Raw genomic sequence first — 5,403 nt, forward strand, 5'->3', positions numbered from 1 at the left:
AATTTCTTCAGAATACAAATTTGAGAGTTTGTTTCCCAATCTCTTGTTTGATTTTACAAGGACCCTGTCTCCTACCTGAAAATTTCTGTCTTGTCTTGTTTTATTTAATCTTTCCAGTTGAATATTTTGTGCATTTAAAACTTTATCCCTAATTTCTGTGTTTAGCTCTATGGTCGACGAGTGTATTACGTCGATGGGTCGTTTATTTGTTACTGAGTGAATGGTTTTATTATATTCTATAGTCGCGAGAAGTATTAGTTCAACCGTGTCTTTAATTCCTCTTTCGATTTTTAAGCACCGTGCAATTTCTGCCAGTGTACTGTGGAATCTTTCTACTTGTCCGTTTGACGTACTATGATGTGGCGGTGCATTAACAATTTGTATGTCAAACTGGTTACTTAGAAGGGTCTTAATTGTTTCGGATTTAATAGAAGGCTCATTGTCGCAATATATGGTTTTTGTTCATCGATAGAAATTAATAAGCTGTAAAATCGCGGTTTGTACGTCTGCAATGGTTCTGGAAGCGATTGGTTGAACAATTGAAAATTTTGATAATTTGTCTACACAAGTAAGAAAGTATTTTTTATCTGTAGAAAATATGTCAATATGTAGTAATTCGCCAGTATATGAGGGAATCGGTGTTTCTCCGAGAATCTGTTTCTGAGGATGTCGATCATATTTTGCCTTTTGGCAGGTTTTACAATTAACGACGACCTCATTTGCCATATGAGTCATTTTGGGGAAAAAATAGTCTTGCATAATCTGCTTCACGTTTTTTTTTTTCCTGAGCGGCTCTATGAGCCCTGTTATGTTCTGACACCGTAATTTCTTTTTGTTCATTTTTGTCTAAGATGTCAGTCACCATGCGGTTCGTGTAACGGAATGTGGTTGTCGGGAATGTTTCTATTAATTTATGCTGAATAAATGCCAGTACTGGAAGTTCGCATAAAATTGCATTGACTACGTCTTTCTTGACCACATCGCATACTCTCTGTATAAGTGTTTCTCTATCCTAGAAATACAAGAGATGTCGAGTCTTTTCACCGAACATAATGACCGTTCTAACTGAAGCAGTTCCGCTTTCCTCTATTATTATTTGGTTCCGAAAGCAGTTGACCGGCTTGTCTGTTTTTTCGATAGTGTAGGTGAGTGATAACTCGCTATGTATTAATCTGACTGCGCATCCTCTTCCAGTGAGTGGATGTGCTGTCGGGACAGCGCGTCAGCGACGTAATTCTCTTTTCCTGGCTTGTAAAAAATTTGGGCGTTATGCTCGTCAATAAAAGCTTTCCACCACTTAATTTTGGCGTTTGGATTGCGATCTGAGACGGCAAAAGTGAGTGGTTGATGGTCAGTAAAAATGTTCAAATTTTTCACGCCATATAGGTAGTTCCTGAGGCTCTTTAGGGCCCATACAATTGCTAGTAACTGCCTTTCATTCGTTGCAAAGTTTAGTTCCTTGTCTTTTAAAGTTCGTGATATCATGGTTATGGGTTTTCCGTCCTGTGATAGGACTGCTCCCAAACCGAAAGACGAAGCATCTGTCGTTAGGTCGAACGCTCTTTTGTAATTTGGGTATAATAACATTACATTTTCAGATGCGAGAACATTCTTAAGCTTCTCGAAAGCCTGGCGCTGATTCTCATCAAAGTTAATTGGTATTTTCTTTGATTGTCCAGCACCCACTTTGCCGTTATCACCTTTTAGGATGTCACTTATAGGTTTTGCAATAGACGCGAAGTCTTTAATAAAACACCTATAGTAACTTGCTAATCCAAGGAATGACCTGACATTGAATAGTGTGGTTGGTTGCTCGTAGTTACGAATTGCATCTACTTTGTTTGGGCATGTTCTTATACCTCCTCGTGAAACTACGAAACCTAAATACTCTACGCTTTCTTTAAAAAAATTTGATTTCTCACGCGCAACCCTCATATTGGCCTCATATAGCTTGTCCAAGACCCATGCTATGTGTTCCACATGTTCATGCATATTTTCTAAAAAAATAATTACGTCATCGACGTAGACATAGCAAGATTTCCCTATTTGTTCTCTGAGCACATCGTCGATGGCTCTCTGAAAAATGCTGGGTGCATTCTTCAATCCAAAGGGAAGTCTACAGAATTCGTATTTCGCATTTCCTACTGAGAAGGCCGTTTTCTCCCTGTCACTTTCGGCGAGTAATATCTGGTGAAAACCAGACTTCAAATCCAAAGTGGTAAAGTACTTTGCCTTGCCCAAATTGGCCAAGATGAAAACTACATTCGGAATAGGATATTTGTCGTCTACTGTCTTTAAATTAAGTTTTCTAAAGTCTATTACAAGGCGTTTTTTTGTGTTTCCCTGTTCATCAGTCCCTTTCTTATCTACAACCCAAACCGGGTTGTTGTATGGAGACCGAGATGGTCTAATTATGCCGTCCCGTAACATAGCCTGTGTTTCTGTATTTACAAAGTCGGACACACCCATCGGGTATGGGTACAATTTTGAATATATTGGGTCTTCATTCTCCGTCCGGATAGTACCGATGATATTAGTGTTGTAAGGCAGCGCCTCATTCGGTTCTGCAAAAACACCCGTGCGGTTTTCTAACATTGACTGGAATTTTTCCATAATTTGGTGGGGTACCTCGATGTCATCAACTTTTGTAAAATTAACATTTTCACATTTCAAAAACTTAATTTCTTCCGAATTGCTGTTAGTTATTAACTTTCTGAATTTTAGGTCAAGTACGACGTCGGTTTTTTTTAACAAGTCCAGTCCAATTATTCCGTCAAACGTTGTTAAGTTCGGTAATAAGAAGAATGTTGTAGTTGTGTTAAATAGGTTTAAGATGCATTTTTTGTTTACAGTGTTGTACCCATGGATTGATTTTACAGAAAATGGCTTATTTACGAAAATAACGTTTTTTAATTCTTTCATAGGTTTAATATAATTTTTGGAAGCCCCCGTGTCTATCAAAAGTTTGATTTTTCTCCCTGCGATATCCCTTTCTATGAACGGGAGCAGGGAGTCATGCCTAAAATATTTATTTCGTCATAATATACGAGGTCATCATCTATGTCTTCTACTTCCTCTTCGGCTACTGTAGGGTACTCGTCATTGTTTTCGATAGGTTGGTCATTGTTTAACGCCAAATGGTTTATTCTTTGATGTTTCGGTCCTGTGTACCTTGCGCTACTATTATTGGGTCTTTTATGCGCCAGTCCATGGTTACTATAAGCGTTGGGTTGATTATTTTGTTGATTGGTCTGCCACTGATTGTTTTGAATTTGTCTATGAAACAGACTACTTTGTTGATTTTGAGTTGGTTGTCTAAAACGAGATGAACTATCGACGTCCATTGGCTGGACTGGATCCTGTCTGAGTGGCTGTCTTGCTTTTTTATTAAAATGGGGGTTTTTACCCTCCAGGTTAGATCTAGAGTCTGTTATTGTATTTTTTTCTCTGTCCTGTTGTCTCTGTTCGGACCTTTGAAGTTTTTCCTCCGTGCTACGGGCAAAACTACTTGCGAACATATATCGCTCGTGATTAGCCTCTACCTCTGTGTTAAGGCTAGAGCGGATGGAAGATCGGATGGTCTAGCCGAAAAAAGAACATCGATTAGGGATTTTTTTGTTCCCGAAATAAATACGCGAAGCGCATCTGCTCTATATTTGTCGTTCATTGACGCTGCTACGGTATTGTCGTAGGTCATAATTGTCTTGTTTATTAACAGAGTCAGCTTTTTCTCCACTTCGTCGTAGTATTGCAAGAGAGTCATGTTTCCTTGGCGAAGCGTTGACATCTCCTGTTCTACTAAGTATACCGGTCGTTTGTCAGCGTATGTAAAATCTAGTCGGTTTATTATGGCTTTAAAGTTAAGAGGTGTGTCGAAAGACGAAAGAACCATATCGGCTGAACCTTTTATTTTATTTCTTAATATCCCTAATGCCTGGTAGTGCTTGGAACTACCGTCGTATTTTTCGTTCACTTTATATTCTGTGTGCGCAGCTTTTCTCCATGAGACGTACGTCTCATTTTTACCCTCAAAGTCCGGCAGGGACTTCATAATATCTAAGGTCTCACTACACGAAACACTTATTCTGATCTCAGCATCCCTATATGTTTCTACTTCTGGTGTGCTAATATTTACACCACCTAAGCGCTTCTGAACCTCTAGTAACTTTTGATCAAAACTTCTTTCCTGCAAGGCGAGGGCGCTTGCAACTGCGCTTTCTACAATGGCTTTTAACTGCTCGTTAGTCATTGCCATATTTGAATTTTTTGGTTTTTCCAGACTATCTTCCGCGCTTCTGAGTTTTCGAAATTCCTTTAGCAAATCTTCTATTTCACTATCACTCATATGTTTTAACACAAAGAACAAAGACTTTTTGTTCCTTTTGTATTTAATTTTTTCTCGAAAATTTTACGAAAATTTGTCTGAACTTGCGCCTATTTTTGGTCAGAGACTCTTGGAATAATTTATGAAAATTTTTGATTTATTCTTAAATTTTTGAATCGCTTTTTATTTGGGCCAGATAAGGGGGAAAAGTATCAATGAACACTCTACCTACATGGTCTTAAAAAATTTTTTTTTTTTTAATTAAATGTTGCTGCTCCTGGTACTTCTTGTTGTATCTTCCTTCTTCCTGGCGTATTTAATTGTGTTATGTTATTAATGCTGCTGCTGGTGCTTCTTGTTGTAGCTTCCTTCTTCCTTCTTCCTGGCGTATTTATTTATGTTATGTTATTAATGCTGCTGCTGCTGTTGGTTCAGGGTTTGTTGGTACTGTTTTTATTTAAATATAACAAATTTTATTTTTTAACTGTTCGAGGGTCTTACGAACGCGTTTTAATATTGTTTAGCTAAACGACGGATCGAGGGTCTTACGAACGCGTTGGGTGCCAATTAATTATTCGAGACGAGTTTGGTTTCGCGCGGCGATGACCGTCACGATTTATTTCCAAAATTCAACTAACTCATAAGTACATAAATTCTTAAAATGTAAGCTAGCCCTATGCTCTGAAACTGCTGACCCGGCGACTCGTGCATTGAGTTGGGCAACCGCTGCTTCCTTCGCAGTGCATTGCCCGCTGATTGTGCTGACCGTAGCACCGTCGTTGTGCAATGTCCGCAGGTGTCGCTGGCCTTGCATTATTCCCGTCTCGTTATGTGGGATTAGCCTGGGAACTTTCTTGTTGCTGGGTGATCGTGTTAACTTATATTCTTGATTAGGATCACTAGCCGAGTCCGTCTGTCTGTCAGTCCGTATGAACGCTGTGGTCTCGGAAACTATAAAAGCTGCAATACTGGGATTAGGCGTGCAGATTCTAGAGATGCTTGCCCAGCTTAAATTTATTTCGTCAGTGTGCCACGCCCTCCTAGAGTTTAAGTGCTACATCAAAATTTTTAACTGCATT

At 39.0% G+C, this 5,403-nt stretch overlaps 1 long non-coding RNA gene across 1 annotated transcript; it reads left to right on the forward strand.

Annotated features, from left to right (window-relative positions):
• The first annotated feature begins 489 nt into the window (after window positions 1-489).
• LOC119562308 lies at window positions 490-2,867 on the forward strand. Its single transcript, XR_005221793.1, has 3 exons — window positions 490-568; window positions 2,725-2,792; window positions 2,853-2,867. It is a non-coding gene; the product is annotated as an uncharacterized LOC119562308 (long non-coding RNA).
• Window positions 2,868-5,403: the final 2,536 nt, after the last annotated feature.

This window comes from Drosophila subpulchrella, unplaced genomic scaffold, assembly GCF_014743375.2.
Source record: "Drosophila subpulchrella strain 33 F10 #4 breed RU33 unplaced genomic scaffold, RU_Dsub_v1.1 Primary Assembly Seq42, whole genome shotgun sequence".
Taxonomy (NCBI): Eukaryota; Metazoa; Arthropoda; class Insecta; order Diptera; family Drosophilidae; genus Drosophila; species Drosophila subpulchrella.